Here is a 20,932-nt window from a genome sequence, read left to right as displayed (position 1 = left end):
TACTCCTGCCTATACATATTTCCAACTAGTACCCATGCCTGGATGAATTCAACCACACAATTTCTCCACATCTAATTTTGGGTTGCTGGATACTGTGGAGAAAATTCTACAATTCTGCAGACCTCTTACAACATAAAGTTTGATTTTTCTAAAATTATTATTTTCATAAATAAAAATAATTCCAAATGGATTAAAGATCTAAATGTAAACAAACAGTAAAACATTGGAAGCAAATATAAAAGGAAATACTTATAATTTAGGGTAAATTCTTCTTAAAAGGAAAAAAAGACAGATTTATAGCTAAAAATACCCCAAAGTTAAAAGACAAGCAACAAAAAACACAAAAGTAATAGGCAACCTTATAACAAAGCATTAATAACGAGATTATCCATGGAACTCTTAAAATCAACAACACGATAACAAAATAAAAATTTAATAGAAATAGACTATCCCCCGTAAAAATACTATACACATGAAATGCAACACAATGCACATATAAAAAGGCACTTAAAAATCTCTAATAATCAGAGAAATGCAAATAAAAACAAGTACAACTATTTGCTCAGTTTGGCAAAAAATTGATAGGATTTACAAAATATATACATAGTAATAATAGAAAAAATTGAAATGTACACACCTTGTTGAATTAGCAGCCTTTTTAAGGGCAATCTCATAGTATCAACATACCTACTCTTTCATCTAGTGATACCTCTTCCAGGAAGCTGTCCTAGAGCAATACTCATAGTACAAGACAGTTTACTGCATTATATATTATAATTGTTTACAATAACAAAAAATCAGAAATAGCCTAGTCCTTTAATAGATGAATAGGCAACTCATGGTACACCTGTATTATGGAATAGTACAATTCTTAAAAGTTAGGAAGAAAAGAGAAGTTAAATTTTTAAAAATCAGGATTTCAGCACCAAAATGTAAGGAGATTAGAAGTCATCACTCCTGTACTTACACAAGAAACAGGTGAATAAACTGGAAACCAAGGATTTTTCTGGAACCCTCAGGGAACTGAGGTTGCAGGGCAAACTAATCCCTGAAATCTGGAGAGACAAGCAAATCCAGAAATTCACAGATGAAATATGCTTATCTATTAACAGTAGGCTAGCATGAGAGGGAGAAACTCCTGGGGGCCACAGCCTTCAGGCTCTCACCACAACTTTCCTGGGTTGCACTTCTAGAAACCCCACCAGATTCTTTCTCACAGAGATGTGGGAAAGACCCCCTCCTCCTGGCTCTGGCAAGAGGGAAGGGAAGCACAATCACTTTGAAATGTTCCCAGAGGATACTCTATAACAAAGGCTGACTTTCCAGAGTAAAAGACTATCTTAGCCTTGTCTCACCTGAGGGAAGGGCATCTCTCCCACCCCACCTCTTCCTCCTCCACTCCCCACCAACCTTCCAGTCTCACCTACGGGGGCTGAGGGAAGAAAGAGCCCTGGAGAAATACTTGTGAAGGTCACAGGCCAAGAGTTACAGTCCCACCAAAACGATGAGATTTAATCACAGGATTATAAAACAGTTCTCCTCTTCCACACTTTACAACCAAAGTGCTCTAAGAAAGAATTCTTGCTCTAAGAAAGAATCAAAAGGAAATGCAAGAAATCAAAAGCACTGTAACAATTATGAAGAATGCTTTGATGAGCTCAGTAGTAGACTGGATATGGCCAAGGAAAGAATCAGTGAGCCCGAAGATAAATCAGCTTCCAGAAGGAGAAGAGAAAAGGGAGGAGTGGCATATTTGAAGTAATAATGTCTAAGTACTTTGCAAAATTAACCAAACCACCGATACAGAAAGCTCAGAGAATATCAAGATTAAATACCTAAAAGAGTACATTTAAGCATATCATATTCAAACTATAGAAGGTCAAAGATAAGGAGAGACTCTTGAAAGGGACTGGGGTGAGGGGGTGGGAGGAGGAGGAAAACCTTACCTATAAAAGGACAAGGACGAACATTATAGTGGACTTCCCATCCAAAACGTTCAAGTAAGAAGAGAATGAAAGGAAATATTGAATATTTAAAATGTTGGAAGAAAAATCCGCCAGCCTAGAATTCTGTATCCAATGAAATTATCCTTCAAAAGTGAAGGAAGAGGGACCTCCCTGGTGGTCCAGTGGTAAAAAAAAATCTGTCTTACAATGCAGGGGACGCGGGTTCGATCCCTTGTCGGGGAACTGGGATCCCACGTGCCACGGGGCAACCTCAGCCCACACGCCACAACTATTGAGCTCACGCACCTCAACTAGTGAGCCCACATGCCCTGGAGCCTGCGTGCCACAACTAGAGAGAAGGCTGTGTGCCCCAACGAAAGATCCCGCATGCCTCAACAAAGATCTCATGTGCCACAACTAAGACTTGATGCAGCCTAAAATAAATAAATAATACATAAATCTTAAAAAGAAAAAAAAAAAAAGGTGAATAAAGAATTTCTCAGACACTCAAAAAATGTGAAAGTATTGTGAGGTGACATGCCATACCAGAAATATTAATAGCTGCTTGGGGAGAAAAAAATGATATAGGTCAGAAAATTGCAGAGGCATACTGTGTTTTATTACGCTTCACAAATTGAGGTTTGTTTTGTTTTGTTTTTACCAATTGAAGGTTTGTGGCAACCCTGTGTTGTTAGATGATGGTCTTTTAGGAGTTGGCCCAGCCGCTCCTGCGGCATGTGGGATCTTCCCGCACCGGGGCACGAACCCGGGTCCCCTGCATCGGCAGGCGGACTCTCAACCACTGCGCCACCAGGGAAGCCCAGGAGTAAAGTATTTTTAAATTAAGGTATGTATACTTTTTTAGACAGAATGTTATTGCACACTCAATATACTACAGTATAGTGTAAACATAAATATTATATGCATTGGGGAACCAAAAAATTGGTGGGACTTGCTTTATTGAGGTGGTCTGGAATATCTCCAGGGTATGTCTCTATCTACATAATAAAGAGAAGGGTGTCAGAGAAGGAATAAATGAAGGTAAAATAAAATTGTTTTATTATCCTTAACTGATCTAAAAGATTGTTTTTAAAGTAATAATAGTGATAATGCATTGGGTGCTTAAAGTTTCTGAATTAGTAAGATGAATAACAGCAATGTCATAAGGAACTGGGAATACTTTTATAAGATACCCATACTATACCTCAGTAATAAAGTGTTATTTGAAGGTAGATGAATATTAGTAAAAAAAAATGTTCACTCTAGGGCAACCACTAAATTTTTTTTAAAAAAGTTTAACTGATACACAGCGAGAGGAGATAAAAGGAAAACATGTAAAATGCTCAGTTAAAACCAGAGAAGACAGAAGGGGAGTAGGAAGAACCAAATAACAAATGCAACAACTACGAAAGTTTTAAACAAGACAGATATTAATCCAACTATATCAAAACTCACTTTAAATGTGACTGGACTAAATGCACCAATTAAAAGACAGAAGGTCAGAGTGAATTAAAAAATACATCTCAACTACATAGTGTCTATAAGAAAGCCGATTTAAATATAAATAATCAGATAGACTGAAAGTAAAGAGATGGAGAAAGGTAAACCATGCTAACTCCAGTCAAAAGAAAGCTGGAGTAACTATATTAATTTTAGACAACAGTCTTTACAACAAGGAAAACTATCGGGGATAGTTAGAGGTATTACATACTGACAAAAGGGTCAATTCTCTAAGAAGACTTAACAATCCTTAACATGTATAAGCCTACATGAAAATCCCACATGTGGCAAGCACTGATAGAACTGAAGGAAGAAAAAAACAAATCCACTTTGGAGTTGGGGACTTCAACAGCCCTCATACAATAACTGATAGATCAAGTGTGCAGGAAATCAATACAGTTTACTGAACAGTACTATCAACCAACTAGAACTATAGTTGATATTTTCAGAACAATCCATCCAACAACAGCAGAACTCACATTCTTCTCAAACTCACATGGAACATCCACCAAAACAGATCACAGGGACTTCCCTGGTGGCATGGTGGTTAAGATTCTGCCTGCCAATGCAGGGTACACGGGTTCCATCCCTGGTCCGGGAAGATCCCACATGCAGTGGAGCAACTAAGCCCGTGTGCCACAACTACGGAGCCTGCGCTCTAGAGCCCATGAGCCACAACTACTAAAGCCCACATGCCTAAAGCCCGTGCTCCGCGACAAGAGAAGCCAACCACCGCAATGAGAAGCCCATGCACTGCGATGAAGAGTAATCCCCACTCGCCGCAACTAGAGAAAGCCTGAGCACAGTAATGAAGACCCAATGCAGCCAAAAATAAATTTAAAAAAAGACAGATCACATACTGAGCTGTAAACACACCTTAACAAATTCAAAAGAATAGAAATCATACCAAATATGCTATCAGATTACAGTGGAATTAAACAGAAAATCAGTAACAAAAGATAGCTGGAAAACCCCCAAATATTTGGAAATTAAACAATATGCATCTAAATAACATGAGACAAAGAAGTGTCAAAAGAAATTTTTAAACATTTTAAACTGCATAAAAATATAACTTATCAAAATGCATTAAATGCAGTGAAAGCTGTTCTTAGAGGAAAATTTGTAGCACTAAAAACATATACTACAAAAGATATAAAAAATAGCCTAACCTTCCACCTTAGGAAACTAGAAAAATATGAGCAATTTAAGCTTAAAGGAAGCAAAAGAACAGAAATAAATGAGGGCAACAAATCAATGAAATTGAAAACGAGCAAAACAGAGAAAATCAAAAAAACCAAAGCCTGGTTCTTTGAAACGATGGATAAAATTAGTCTCAGTCTCACTACCATATGACCGGTGCCCCTGTCTTGAGTGCATCTTCCCTACAGCTCCTCAGTTTTCTTCTGAAAAACAAAGCAGATATACCATTTCTCTGATTGAAAACCTCTGCTGATTCCCTATTGCCTAAGAATAAACTGAAGCACCTTAATCTAATATCTAAATTCTTAGTCATTCTGGCCCCATTTATATTTCTAGCCCCCTCTCTCACTAAGCCACCTGCTTTGCTCTAAATTCTGCTCCACTGAAAGTATCTCCCAGCCTTGTTGGTTTCTTTAGCCCTCTGTGTGTTTGTGTATGGTGTTCTCTCTGCCAAGGAAGGCCCCTCTTCCACTTTTCCTAGCAGCTAAGCTCTCAGTCCGCCTTCTCAGAGAAGTCTTTCCCAAACCTCCAGGCAGAATTTGTTGTTTTATCCTACCATGGTACTTTAATAGTCTGGCATAAAATATTCATTAAGAGAGACAGTATAGTATAGTGGTTACAGAGGCTTTGCAACTAATTGCCTGGATTCAAATCCTAGCTGCACCATTTACCAGCTGCGTAACTTCAGCAGGTCAGTCACCATCCTTGTGTATCAGATTCCTCAAGTGTAAGAAGAGAGTAACTATCAGAACCTAGGCCAGAGTGGCGGTGTAGTGTAATTCACCAAATGCGGTACTACACAGAAAACGCTTTAGGGTAATGTCTGGCACTGGTGCTCAGTAAGCGACAGCTATTCTTACTGCTATTCTACTGTAACAAACATATACCAATTAGTGGTTATTTACTCCCACTAACTTATCATGTCTTCAGTGGTGGGAAACAAATATTATTTAACTTTGTATCCCTAGTTCATAGTAGGTGGTGGGTAAATAAATGTTAAAAGGCTTACATATGGTCATACACCTACTATATGGTAGCATATAGTACCATATTTTATGTGCACACATTCTGAATTCCGGATGTGCTACTTTTACTATTCCTCACAAAAAATTACATATTACACATAAAAATTTTTTAAAGTTATGTCTTAGTTTTCGGCGTATAGAAAGTCTTCACAGGGGCTTGCCTGGTGGCGCAGTGGTTGAGAGCCCGCCTGCCGATGCAGGGGACACGGGTTCGTGCCCCGGTTCGGGAAGATCCCACATGCCGCGGAGCGGCTGGGCCCGTGAGCCATGGCTGCTGAGCCTGCGCATGTGGAGCCTGTGCTCCGCGACGGGAGAGGCCACATCAGTGAGAGGCCCGCGTACCGCAAAAAAAAAAAAAGAAAGTCTTCACAGTTCATAAACGTCGAAGTTCTTAAACATCTCCAGGAAAAAAGTACATTGACAACCATTTGTTTTTAGTTGAAAAGTTACCACGTTGCTTAAATAAAGATCATTTCTTTCTGCTTAATTATCAGTATCTCTCATTAAATTACGAATTCCCTAAAAGCAGGCTATGCTCTCCAAATCCTTAACAACTAGCTGAGGATTTAGTACAGAGTAGAAATGAACAGATGAATGTAGCAACAATTCCCATAGCTTTAAGGGAAAGTACAACTTTCAAGGCTCTTCATTACCTGGCGCCTGGATCTAACCCTCCTCTTTATTCCACCCATGCTTTGTCTCCTGCATGTCTCCCTGATGTGCCTTCACAGTTCTGTGCCTTCATATACCCTTCCTGGGGTGGGAGTGGTAGGCCTTCCCCCTGCAATTCTACATTTAGCTAATTACTAATCATCCTGCAAACCTCAGCTCAACTGTCCCCTCTTCTAGAAAGCATTCCCTAATCTCTCAGTTTAATAAAGATGCTCCCTTCTTTTCCCATACAATCCTGGGCATATTTTTATTATAGCGTTTCTCACCTTGTTATGTAACTGTTATTTTGTTTATCTTTTTCCAACACTAGACAAATAAGATTATGGAAGGCAAAGATCATGTCCTATGCAACTTCTTCCCTCAGTGTCTAACACAATGCCTGGCAAAAAAGATACAAGCAATACATGATTAACAAATGAGTAAAAAGTGATCAATAAAAGTTTAGACAATGAATGAATGAGAGGCAGCTCAAGCCAAAAATAAGTTAAGGTTAATTTAAAGCAGGCCAAAGAGAAAGAATTTTCTCTAAATTCCTTATCTGTTTATTTTAAAACAAAGAAGGCTTAGATGACTACTTTGTTCTTTATGGTTTGTTTAAATTCAGTTTTATTACTTGAAAAAGTAATAAACCATTACCATATGACTGTTTTTATTGGGAGGTGTTAAGTACTCCATAGGAATAAACGTATTCAGGGAAAACTGGTATAAATTTGGAAAGTACGAACTATGAATGTGAATGCAGGGGCAGAAGCAGAAAAATAAAATCACTATTAATAGTTAGGGTTGGTTGGTAAGCAGAAGATGACAAAACAAAAGGCAATAAGTGGAATCCTCCACAGGGAATTGGTGCATCAACAACAAAGGAATATCAAAAAGAAGAGGTCAGCTCCCCAGTTTTGATAACAAATCATCATGGAATGAGCTGGAATATATGCTGCGGTCTGAAAGCAATGAAAGGAAAATGACAAATGCAAAAGATTATGCAGAATTATATTAGTAAAACCTCACAAATGAAAGAAAAAAGTAATAAAATAATGATATCAACAAAAATAATAATGGTAATGAGGGTTTAAAACTGTGAGTTCCTATACTTTTATTTTTATAAAAACATCAACATTTATACTTTCAGATAAATTTTGCCCTACCCATTAGTTATCTTAGAAGGTTATATTCACATAATGATGCTGACATGGTTCAAAATACTTTAAAAAATTCCTCTTAAAGATTGCTTTCAAGGCATTTTATAAGCTATATCTAAAACTTAGTGTCATCATGTATCATGTTTTACCAAAAGTGGAATTACCCAGCTTGCTCATTTGTGCCTTAGCTTCCAAACTTCCCCCAAGTAACTTCTGCAGATTACTAAATATCAAATCCTTTCAAAAAGACTGAAAATTCACCACTAATAATCAAAAGAATGCATTGCAGACTCTGAAGCTGATTATGGGGAAAAAATTCTAAATAGTTTCTGAGCAATGCCATTGTTGAAATTTCTTAAGTGTCTGCTTACTATATGCAAGTTGCTGTGGGAGTACCAACTCCAGTTTTTAACCACCTCCATGGTGTGGCTGTATTTTTTCTAAAATTCCAAACAGATCAGTATATAACTTTCCTTAAAAATGACACAATCGGGGGCTTCCCTGGTGGCGCAGTCATTAAGAATCCGCCTGCCAATGCAGGGGACACGGGTTTGAGCCCTAGTCCGGGAATATCCCACATGCCACGGAGCAACTAAGCCCGGGCGCCACAACTACTGAGCCTGCGTTCTAGAGCCCGCAAGCCACAAGGACTATGCCCGTGCGCCACAACTACTGAGCCTGCGTTCTAGAGCCCGCAAGCCACAAGGACTATGCCCGTGCGCCACAACTACTGAGCCTGCGTTCTAGAGCCCGCAAGCCACAAGGACTATGCCCGTGCGCCACAACTACTGAGCCTGCGTTCTAGAGCCCGCAAGCCACAAGTACTATGCCCGTGCGCCACAACTACTGAAGCCCGCATGCCTAGAGCCCGCAGCAAGAGAAGCCACCACGGTGAGAAGCCCGCGCACCGCAAAGAAGAGTAGCCTTCACTCGCTGCAACTAGAGAAAGCCCGCGCACAGCAACGAAGACCCAAAGCAGCCAAAAATAAATAAATTTATTAAAAAAGAAAAAAGACACAATCGCCTACAATGAGGTAGAGTCAAAACCCTTTGCAAGGTATAAAAGGCTCCTCAAAATCTGTTGTCCATCTAATTTTGAAGCTCTATCTTCTGCAATATCCCTCCTCTCAGCTTCGGCTCACACCACATCACCTAAGTTCTGTTCCCTGAACAGGCCATGCAATTTCAAACCCTTGTTGCTTTTCCCACATGGTCTTTCCTCTTCCGGAAATGGCCTACTCAGATTTTTTTACTGCCTGGCAATCTATCATGAATAGTTCAGGACCTTATTTAATTCCAAAACAATTTAAACCTAACTCTGTAGTAGCAACTTGATCACTGATTCAAAGAAATATTTATCAAGGCACTCCCCATCCCACCTGCATCACTCTCTGCTCCAGCCACGTAGCTCTGCTTTCAGTAGCTTATATTCACCATGTCCTTGCCACCAAAGCAATTAAGACATTAATTTGAAAAGCAAAACTTTTAAAATATTTAGAAGAAAATGTTGGAAAATATCTTTATAATCTCAGGGTAAGGAAGAATGTCTTAAAAAAAAGAACTACACACACACAACCTTATCAAAACTAAAAACTTCTGTACATGAAAAACTAACAGAAAACACAAGCCACAAATTGGGAATGAAATATTTGCAATACCTATAAATAACAAAAAAGCATTAGATCCAAAATATGTAAAGAACAGCTACAAATCAATGAGAGAAAGGCAAACCATCCAATACAATAATGGACAAAAGACAAGCATTTCACAAAAAAAGGAAAATGAATGACCACAAATTTATCAAAGGCTGCATAACCTCATCAGTAAATAAAGGAAATGGAAATCAATACACAATTTTCTGTCTGCTCTTTGCTCCTTGTTGTACGGATGTTTGTTCATTTACCCTGTGTGTATGTCTGATGCACCCCAAATCCACAAATACTCATTCTCATCCCCTAGAAAAACATGCACTTAATATCTACATCAAGCCTCTCCACAAGGGTTATGCTAACAGTCAACAGCCAATAACCTAGTCTGACCCTGTATAAGGGTATTTCTCAACCTACCCCAGGTACAGTAAAAACATCCTAGGGTTTATGGAGGGTATTTCCAGCGAAGAGAAAGCTTTTCCATCATTCCTTGAAAATGAACCTAGTGTGAGGTCAGTGACGTGTGTTTTTTATAATCAACTTTTTGGTATTTGCCACAGTACCTGAAACACTTTAGATAATTAATAAATGTATTATGGATGGCTGGGTGAATAGTTGGATGGATGGAGTGAGGCAGGAAATCTTCCTACTGACACCTTATTTGTTAACTTTTCCAGAAACTCCTCTATCATAATTATTTTAAATACTCTTTATTCACTTAATAGAGGTATATGAATGAAAACAATTAGGAAACTTATGGAATCTTTAAAGAACATACTTTAAAATATCAAAGGTGGTACTGATATAAATCTTAAGGACAAAAAAATTATGTGTTACCAGATATAACCCTTTGCTAATCAGTGTTATTGCTTCCTTATAATTTTGGCATTAGATCTTCTACAAATGAAACACAAAAATGTCTCATGGCTAAGGGGTACAAGTGCATTCTCACTAAAGGGGTTGAAGGATGGGGGTTGAAGACTGAAGAGGCTGAAAAGAAAGGAGGGGAGAAAAGAATAAGAAAGCTATGTTTCTCTATTCTTCCACCGGAGCAAAACATAAGAATGATTACCACAAATAGCCATGTCCCAATTATATCATTTCAGTGTTGTTCACATGTAGCCTATTTTAAAAAATGCCTTTGGGGAAGAATAAGAGGAAAAATGCTATTCTTATCAGTTTGTTATTTAATAGATTTTATAAATCCATTTGAAATATTAACAATAATATTTAAAATATACTGTCTGTTATTCTTGGGAAGTTACTAAAGTGAATAATCTTGCATAGTACAACCCAGTTTACCATATTTTTCTTATAGTAGTCTCATCTTCCTCTTAGAAGGAATGCCATGTAATAAAATACATAAAATACTACCTTGAATGAACTGACCCCCTGACACTGGGGAGATGGCTATTTCCTATGTTTGTTTATTTATTTTAAACATTCTATAATAAAGCCAAACTCTCATTATTTGGGGGAAAAATTTTAAAAAGCCCTGATTTTTCTTTCAGGACTGAAGGATCAAGCACACTAGCTATTCTTCTCATTCTGCTCCTTTTATATTTCACAATTAACATCTCAACCAGAGCTGAGGGACAAGGGTAAAGACCTTACAACTAAAATCTCCTAGTTTTGATATTTGCTAGCAGGTTTAGCACTGGAGGTTAAAATTAAATACATCACCTAGTTATCTTATCTCAAATGTCTGGGCTTTTGAAACCAAAAGCCTAAACAGAAGAGTTGCTTAAACAGAAAATATAAGCTATAAGAAATAAAATTTTCAATAAATAAAGGGTACAGAGTTTCATGTTTCTAACCACCTTCCACCTACAAAGCACATACAACATTCTAAAAATTACAATTGGTTTTAAGCAAAATTTACTAGGTAGGGAACAGCAGCAGGCAAAGACTTGAGATTCAAGAAAAGATAGATTATTTTTCATATTTATTTTTCTTTTTGAAATTACATTCAGGAAAGTTATCCTGTGGTCAAAACTGAGTCATCCCAAGACATTTTCGTTTATGCATACATTTATGTTCCTAGTAGAATATATATTAATTCATTCAGAAGTACTGAGAGCTACACCAACTTTGATTACTTGAAATATTTGGACTGGTTTTTCAAAGTAACTATTCCTAAAATGAAACTTGCTATTATATATCCAGGTTTTAAAAAAACTTCACTTATTTTTAATTTTTGAATGATTAAAAATTTTTTATACCATTTAATATACTCTCGAACTTCAGATAACAACTCATTTAATTTCAAATCGATTGTTCCTAAAAAGCAAAATTTAACACTTTAAACAAAATGAGAAAAAAAGAGACCCATGAAACAATTATATTTAATTATATTTTTAAGTGGATTTTGAATTGGAATACAATAATATTTAAAGAAATTGATCAAGAATTTCCAATACATATGTTTCAAGGATCATAACAGTTACTAGTTAGATTGTTAAACATAACATATATGTCTTTAAGGAAGATAAGAGGTAACAGTGAAACTTGCTGAAACTTCATGAAGCTTGAAAATTAAATCATATAATTTTAAATTTAAAAAGACAGTCCTCTACCAAACCATGGTAATAAAACCAGTGGCTGAATGACATAAGAATAAACAAACCAAAGTACAGATGAGAGAGCTCAGAAACAGATCCTTATATGTATTGGGAACCTAATACATGGTAAAAGTCACAGGAAAAGGGTGTGATTGTTATGTAGATGGTATTGGGAAAGTGACAAACTCTTAGAATAAAATATATTAGACTCACACCTACAGCCACACACAAAGGTGGGTAAAACTACAAAGTTAAGAGAAGAAAATATATAAGGATATCTTTATGAATCATGTAAAAATTTCTTAAGCATAAGTTCAGAGCTGCATGTCATAAGCAAAAATAAAATGAATGTGATTACATCAAAATTAAATACTTTGGCTCAGTAAAGAACATTGTGAACCAAGCAAAAAGAGAGATAACACAATGGGAGAAGATATTTGAAATGTCTAAAACTGAAGGGATTATAACTTAGAATTTACAAGGAATTCCCAAATCAACAAGAAAAATATGGCAATCCCAATTTAAAAGGATATGAACAAGCAAAATGGAAGGCTATCAAATGTAACAAGAGATATTTTAATTGACTCGGTAATCAAAGAAATGCAGACTAAAATAAGGAAAGGCCGCTTTATACCTACTAGATTAGCAACAAGCAGAAAGCTGGAAAATGCCCTGTGTTCTTGGAGATGTGGACAGGACCCACATATATGACTGACGGAAAACAGACAGAGGATCTAAAGGGCAGTGTGTATTACTCAGTATTGCATTCTGCTCCTCAGCATATATCCCAAAGAAATTCTTAAGGGTGAGAACTTGTAAATGTATGTATACTGAACTGTTATTTGTGGTGACTGGGGACTTGTAGGCTATTTGGAGGTCCATATCCCTGCCATCACTAACAGAGTAAGTAAAACCGGGTTGATGTACAATCATTCATATTCATTTAAAAGTATATATTTCACATGAATGCATCTTAAAAACATAATGATGAGTGAAAGGAACTAAGAAATAGGATGAAATATATATTACATACCAGTTCTTGAATATTAAATATACATACACACAAAACAAGTATTTTTCAAGAACACATATGAATGAACAACACCAAATGCTTCAGAAGGGTTGTGCCTGTCCCTCACTAAATGTGCGGCTCTTTAAAGGAAATAATTACCTTCCAGTACTTTTGAATTCAGTTAAACTAAGCCCAACAAATCACTGTTTTATATAAGAACTATGTATTTATATTAGACAACTAAAATTACTTAAATAACAACTTTTTCATTTCTTGAATGACTCTCAATGAAACCATATTTAAATCAGATACAAGTAGGGTTTTTTTCTAAAGCGATTTCCTCAATATAGCCTTTTTATTCCTCTGACATTAAAAAATTTCCTTTGGGCTTCCCTGGTGGCGCAGTGGTTGAGAGTCCACCTAACGATGCAGGGGACACGGGTTCGTGCCCTGGTCCAGGAGGATCCCACATGCCGCGGAGCAGCTGGGCCCGTGAGCCGTGGCCGCTGGGCCTGCGCGTCCGGAGCCTGTGCTCCACGACGGGAGAGGCCACAACAGTGAGAGGCCCACGTACCGCAAAAAAAAAAAAAAAAAAAAATTTCCTTAAAGGAAATTTTATCTGCTCCATAAGCAACAAGAAAAAAACTGGTATCTGTAGGAATATTTGGCTAAAAGTTTCCTGTTTTTTGTTTTTTTTTGTTTTGTTTTAACATTCGTGATTGTTAGAATGGTATAAACAAAATAAAGTCTGGATCGACTCGTCCATCCTCTTGGGGAGGAGGGAATAACTCTCTTGGTTGGCCAGTGATGATAACTTGCCACCTATCATAAGCTATAAGGAAACAGGACCTGATTCAGAGGGAAGAGCCAAATCAGTCAACTTCCCTCAGATCCAGAAAGATTTCCACTATCGGAGAAAAAAAGGGGAAATAAAACTGGTTTCTTTATTATGTCAAAATAAATTGTGCAGTTTTTCAAAACAAAATAAATCTGAGCTTCTTCCAATCCTCAGAGAAGCCTACCCATGGTTTTCGTCAACAGGGAATCACATTGGGAATACCAAGATGGTACTGTAGTATTCAGTAACTTAGATATGGTTTTAATAAAAGAAAGCAATTTTCAATTAGTATTTTGGAGTCATTACAACTTTGGCATAATCTGCCATTTTTTCTATGGAATTATGGTTGAGGATGATGACTTCTGCACTGTAATATTCTGAATCAAGAGTAAAGCGTAAAATGTCAGCCACTATTGCTCTAGGTGGATCCTTGGGATACAGTGGTGAATACCAACAACAACTAGCAAATGTAACATTTACCATTTGTTATGAAATGACAACTCTTTTAGGATATCTGATTTCATGGAGCTTAGAGTCCATGGTGTGATATAGGTGTTGCATGTTATACCATGGAAGTATAGGACACTAGGATAAAGAAAGCACAGCAGGGAAACCTAATCTAGCTGCAGAGTAGCCGGGCTGTGGGGAGGAAGAGTATCAGGGAAGATTAAGCACATTTTTTGAAGATTTTCAACAGCAGAAGAAAACAAATAGACTTCACTGCCCATCCACAGGCTATTCTAGACAATCAGGTTTTTGCAGCTTTGTTTTCTGTATGTTAACGCTTCACGCACAAACTTTTCTATACATGATTTGTAATTAGTTTTTCCAAATGGAAAACACCAGCCGTTCTGCCCTTGAATCATTTTAAGAGTCTACAGGGACAGCATCAGCAATTAGCAGCCAGGGCTGGAGTTAATCCCTAAGGAACTCTCGTTTCCTGCTTCTGTGTCAGTTTTTGTCTAGGAAATACAGAGTTAAGATCCATACCTAAGTACAATGCTAGTTATTTTTACAGAAATGTATTCATTTATTCCCTACCACAAGTGGTACAATGCCGACTTTATTAGATTAAGAAACAAGTTCAGAGAGGTGAAAGCAACTTACCAAAAAATCCAATAACTAGCATTACGTGAAATTTGAATTCAAGACAGGTAAGCTGAAGACCAGTGCTCTTCCTATTAACTGGAAGCTGTCTCTTTGTCTTTATGAAATAATTTTATTTAGGAAAGCAACTGTGATTTTATTTTCTAACTATTCCTAGCAATGATAGTACTATTTGCTCTTCTCTAAAAACATTTGGACAAAATTAACCCAAGTATTTTTGTCCCCAAGAAGTTAACAAAAAAAAACACACAAAACCCATGTTTACTCTGTGTATCTCCCACCAAGGGTGTAACCAGACTGGCAACAAGAAATGATTCATGAGTAATATCTTGGCTGAGAGTTCTTAGTATCTCGACACACATCTGACAGATCAAGGGAATATTATATACACCTAACTATATTTTCTTTTCCTTTGAATTTTCTGTTCTCTCTCTTTTTTTAAATATTTATTTTACTTATTTATTTATTGGCTGCGTCGGGTCTTCATTCCGGCATACAGAATCTCTGTTGCGGAGTGTGGGCTTCTCTCTAGTTGTGCCGCACAGGTTCCAGGTCGCATGGGCTCTGTAATTGTGGCGTCTGGGCTCCACAGCATGTGGGCTCTGTAGTTTGCAGCATGCGGGCTCTCTAGTGGAGGTGCGCAGGCTCAGCAGTTGTGGTGCACAGGCTTAGTCGCCCTGTGGCATGTGGGATTTTAGTTCCCCAACCAGGGATGGAACCCACATCCCATGCATCGCAGAAGGATTCTTTACCACTTGGACCACTAGCAAAGTCCCCCCTGTTCTCTTTGGTTCAAGTCTTTCCCAATCCTCACACCATGCACTCAAACACATAGCCCCAAATATAGAACAATATTCAGAAACAGTAAGGAAATAATTTCTTGGCAGAATTCATTGAAGTAAAATTACAAATAAAAATATATTACCAGCCATTAAATATAACAATGTATTATGTATGTACTTTAACATGTTCTGAGCAATTTTTTCCATTAAAGAAAAATAATATGAGATAATAACCTTAGAAAAAATTTACTCCAACATCTACAGAAACTAGTCATCTTATTCTTCTATGAATAAAATAATATACTTTTATATTATCCTTATAAAATGATTGCTTTTGATGTAAAGAGAAATTCAGGTTTCATGGAATATTTTCCCTGCATATTCACTATAAATGTAAATGTCAACTATTTCAGCCTCTACTGTTCCTTACCTTGGTCTTAGGCTAAGCTAAGTGGTGTGGTGGATCCAGCTCATACTAGCTCGTGAAAGCTGATGGCCAAATTTTCAGAAATTGTTGAGAGCCAGTTGTCAAACCTTAATAGCCTGAAACTAGCCATGGGGAGAACATTTATAACAAAGAAATCAACAAACACTAAAAATGGGGGTTCCTTGGGGTCTTTTCCTGAAGAGCCGGTTGTTAAACATTTATCAGCACACTACTGTGCTTAGGCCTCACTAGCACTTTAAAAGCTTATATTTTATTTACTTCATTATGTCTCTTCTTTTTCTCTTTAAGCTCTGACTCTGCCCTTCTATTTAATTTTTTTCCAAAGCCTACCGTTGAAAACATTTAGACTTAACCTCAGAGAGTTACAAGATTATGACTAAGGATCTAAATTAAAAATATTATTTCACCAAAATACTCTCATAGGAAATGTTTCCCTGAATCCTTATCTGATTGACCTGATTTAGCATACTCTGCTACTTTAAAGGCAAAGTCTATTCCTTGTGAGGTTGCTAAGACTAAATTTTCATTCTGATATAAATATTATGCTTGAAGCTTATGCATATGTTCCTCATAAAACGTAAATGTATATAATATCAATACTAAAATTTCTACAGTTTTTTGTCCAAGAAAGTAATAAATTATACAGTATTGAACATCACAGGCCTTTTGCATTAAGTATGAATCCATATTAAACCAAAAAGAAGAGGATAAAGTCTATTAGTCTTTTACTGAAGAAATGAAGCAAGAGGTTATAACTTCTGTAAAGGCATTGAGAACTGAATTAGGCAGAATGTTTACATTATAGAAACTGTAAAGCAAAGAGCAGGGTTTCCACAGACTCATGTGCAAATAGGTTCTTGCTGCCACTTAGGTTCAGCCAATCCAAACCCACTTGCCCAAATTCTGAAAGGCAGAAGTGAAGGACTGTGGATGACATTTACATTTTTAAGCTACAGAGATTTCAGTAGTAATTACCCTCCTGTTTGCTGAGAGGCAGGGTGTGACACATACATTTGGCTGCCCACAATAATGTGTGTATTCTAGAGCAGGGGTTAGCAAACTTTTTTTTTAAGGGCTAGATAATATTTTGCCATGTGTTTTCTGTTGCCATCATAGTGTGAAAGCAACCATAGACAACAGGTAAATTAAAAACTATGGCTGTGTTCTAATAAAACTTTATGTATGGATACTGAAATTTGAATTTCATAAAATTTTTAGGTGCCACAAAACATTCAACCCTTGTGTACTGTTGGTGGGAAGGTAAGTTGGTATAGCCACTATGGAAACAGTATGGCGGTTCCTCAAAAAATTTAAAATAAAGCTACCATACGATCCAGCAATTCCATTCCTGGGTATTTATCTGAAGAAAATTAAAACACTAACTAAACGCTAACACTAACTAAACACTAACACCAGCTAACACTAACTAAAGATATATGTACCCCCATGTTCACTGCAGCATTATATACAACAACCAAGATATGGAAACAACCAAAATGTCCACTGACAAATGAAGGGATGAAGAAAATGTGTATATATACACAATGAAATATTATTCAGCCATTAAAAAAAAAGAAGGAAATCTTGCCATTTGTGACAACATGGGTGGGCCTTAAGGGCATATGCTAAGTGAAATAAGTCAGACAGAGAAAGACAAATGCCATATGATCTCACTTATATGTGGAATCTAAAAAAAAAAAACCAAGCTCATCGGTACAGAGAACAGATTGGTGGCTGCCAGAGGTGGGCCGGTGGGGGAGGGAATGGGCAAATGGGTAAAGGGAGTCAAAAGATACAAACTTCCAGTTATAAAAAGATTAAGTCATGAGGATGTAATGAACAGCATGGCAACTATAGTTAATAATACTGTATTATGTATTTGAAAGTTGCTAAGAAAGTAAATCTTTAAAGTTCTCATCATAAAAAAAAAAATACAACTATGCATGGTGATAGATGTTAACTAGACTTTTTGTAATGGTAATATATACAAATACTGAATCATTCTGTAACCTAAAACTAATAAAATGTTGGATGTCAATTATACCTCAATAATAATTTTTTTTTTTTCCTGCGGTACGCAGGCCTCTCACTATTGGGGCCTCTCCTGTCGTGGAGTACAGGCTCCAGACACGCAGGCTCAGCGGCCATGGCTCATGGGCCCAGCCGCTCCGCGGCATGTGGGACCTTCCCAGACCGGGGCACGAACCCATGTCCCCTGCATTGGCAGGTGGACTCTCAACCACTGCGCCACCAGGGAAACCCAATAATAATTTTTTTAAACCCTATTATTCTTTTGATTTTTTCAACCATTTAAAAATACAAAGTCATTCTTAACTGGAGGGACACACATATATTGTTGAAGCCAGATTTTGCCTGTTGGCCATAGTTTGCTAACCCCTGCAACTGTATCCTGATCCATAGAGAAAGTAGCAGCTCCCCTGAAGGCCCAGCTCTGTGGTATAGCACTAGGAGATGTTTATAAAAGGTCAACCATGAGCCTAAAATCTGTTTCTTCAGCATTTTCTATCCCTTCATAAACCACAAATATCCTGTAATAAGCATCTTTCTGCTTAAACAGGCTAGAATGGATTCTGTTCTCTGCAACTAAATCCTGAATGATTCATACTGCTACTATATATTCTTTAATATCAAGTATCCAGTGTTTCAATGTTCAATTACTTTATAAATGTCATTTTTTATAGTTATTTTATATGAATCAGGATCAAAATAGGGACCAATTATTGCTATTGGGTGATGATGTCCTTTAAGCCTCTCAGTGTGGGATTCCCCAGTTTGTACAGGGTACATACTGCTGCCTATGGGAAGACCTGTGTGTTCATTTATTAAGCAACCATCATGTTCCAGGCAGTGTTCTAGGTCCTCAGAATACAGAGGGGGAATACAGGCATAGTAATAAGTATGTGTCCCTTGGGAGCTCAGATTCTAGTGAAGGAGGGAAAAAAATAAACCAATATATAAGTCTGATGGTAATGGCTACGAAGAAAAACTAAGTAAGCTTTGAAAATAGAACATTCCCATGTTGCTTGTTTGAGTCTGCACAGTCAAGGAATGCTTTTCTAAGGAGTTAACACCAGAACAGAAAGTTGAATGAATGAGAGAGTAATCCATAAGGATTTCTAGGGGAAGAATTTTCCAGGCTGAGGGACAAGCAAAATCAAAGGCTGGATGGAAGAATGTGCTTAGCATGGTTGGATAACTGTAATGAAGCCAGTAAGGCTAAAGCAGAGAGAGAGGGGGAAAGTGTTAAGCTGTTGATTGTCTGCACTGTGATTCAGTGTTTACTTCTCTTCAGCCACTTTGAATCAACTGATACCAAGGCAACAGCTCTGTACACTGTCTCCTCCACTCTGCTGTGTCTTCCCACTGTTTTCTGCATAAAAAGTACATCTGTGTCTTTTCTTGCAGCCTCACCAAGCATGCCACTCTGTAGCCCCTATGCCACCTACTTTGGGAGAGCTCTGTGCCACGTTTAAGATGTTTGCACACTTCCTCAATTTGCTCTAAAGTTTACAGGTCTTCTTGCAGTCTGAGGATTGGGATTGTGGCTTTCTACTCATTTCACTAAAGTTAAAAGATTTCTTCCCTAGTCTTCACCCTTTTAGTTATGTCCAGTTAGCATCAGGAAGGAGAACAGAATACAAATGCTTTCACTCATTTATCTTTAAGTGGAAATCCTTTATCTTATCTACCATTGATAAATTTAAACATCCATTGAGAGTAGTACATCTATAGATGGGCAGAACTTAAATTTCTCAATTCCTACATTTTCTATCTCAGTCAACAGATGTTCCTATCTGAAAATCTGAGAAATTATAAACCACTGAGATCTATAAACTGATAACTCTTGTTCAAAAAAAATTAGCACAAAATCAATTTTAAATATATACTAAAGTATCTAAATGGAATATAAAATTGTGAACTATAGTAAATTTCTGCTATGATACTTATATTCAAGCTAAGAAATGATAAAAGGCAAATAAATGGGTATCAATATCCAAATGAATAGGCAGTGAAAAGGGAATAAGTAAATGTTGAAACAACAGAATATAAGTTAAGTAAATATAGCATTATTACTTTCAAGAACATAAGCTCCGGTTATGTTAATAAAAGCTTACTTTGGTTTCTGATTTAAATAATCATCAAAATGTCTTGTACTTACCATAAATCGATTTGCATAAAAAGTATTCTTCTGAATCATCTAAAGGTACTTTAAAAGTGTCAGCTCTTTTAAATGGGTAAACATCTTCCTCAATCTCAGTTATTCGACTTAATAGACAAATCCTTTCTTCATAAATGCAAAGTTTAGGTTAGCTCTTACTAAGTTATTAAAAACATTGAATTAGTGAGTTCAAGTGATTATAAACAGTACAAAATTTTGTATGTGTTAACTTTTATTTCCTTATTCATTTCTAACACTTTTTACATCCAGGTACTCTGCTAAGTGTTAGTAACAGAAAAATAAACAGACCATGTTCTACCCTCTAGGGTCTCACAGTTAAGTTAAAGATACAGAAGTAATGTGATAACTACTATAACAAACAATAAGTAAACAAGATGCTATGAGAACACAAAGGAACAAGCATTTGACGGTCAACAGAGAAAATGACATTTGAACTTTGTTTTGGAAACTGAATAGGCGTTCATTCAGGTGACAAATAGGCCCGACCTTATTTCTGGCAAACAGACCATATGTATACTGAAGAGAAGGCACAAGACATGCTGCTGTGTCTTTCTAGTATGTTAGCAGAGCTGGAACACAGGGTGAACGTGGGCAAAAGCTGGAGATAAGGTTTGCATAGAATAGGTAGACATGGGCAGATCATAAAAAGCCTTTCATACTAGGATAACAATAAATGCCCATTAAGCAGGAGAGCAATATATTTCTAAGCATAGTGTGAAGTGTGAGATGAATATTTTAATTATCCCTCAGTGATCAAATCAGTGGCAGTGGAGGTAGGGGTGAGGAGCAATGGTATGGGAAAATGTCACCAATACAGGATTAACAATCTGGGAATGAGATGTCTTTCGGGAT

The 20,932-nt window shown here is 37.0% G+C and overlaps 1 protein-coding gene across 8 annotated transcripts in view; it reads right to left on the bottom strand.

Moving 5' to 3' along the window:
- The window catches only part of WDFY3 (WD repeat and FYVE domain containing 3), a 232,523-nt gene that overhangs the window by 182,303 nt on the left and 29,288 nt on the right, over positions 1–20,932 (bottom strand). The window contains exon 2 of one of the 8 annotated variants that reach the window (XM_024764206.1): positions 968–1,055. The exons of the other annotated variants lie outside the window; for them this stretch is intronic. The gene's annotated coding sequence lies outside the window, so the exon portion shown is untranslated. The remainder of the gene's footprint in view (positions 1–967; positions 1,056–20,932) is intronic. 8 annotated transcript variants of the gene reach the window in all.

Source organism: Neophocaena asiaeorientalis, unplaced genomic scaffold (assembly GCF_003031525.2).
Source record: "Neophocaena asiaeorientalis asiaeorientalis breed wild unplaced genomic scaffold, Neophocaena_asiaeorientalis_V1.1 scaffold296, whole genome shotgun sequence".
Taxonomy (NCBI): Eukaryota; Metazoa; Chordata; class Mammalia; order Artiodactyla; family Phocoenidae; genus Neophocaena; species Neophocaena asiaeorientalis.
The sequence above is the reverse complement of the archived record's forward strand: the minus strand, read 5'-3'. Positions and strand labels throughout refer to the sequence as shown.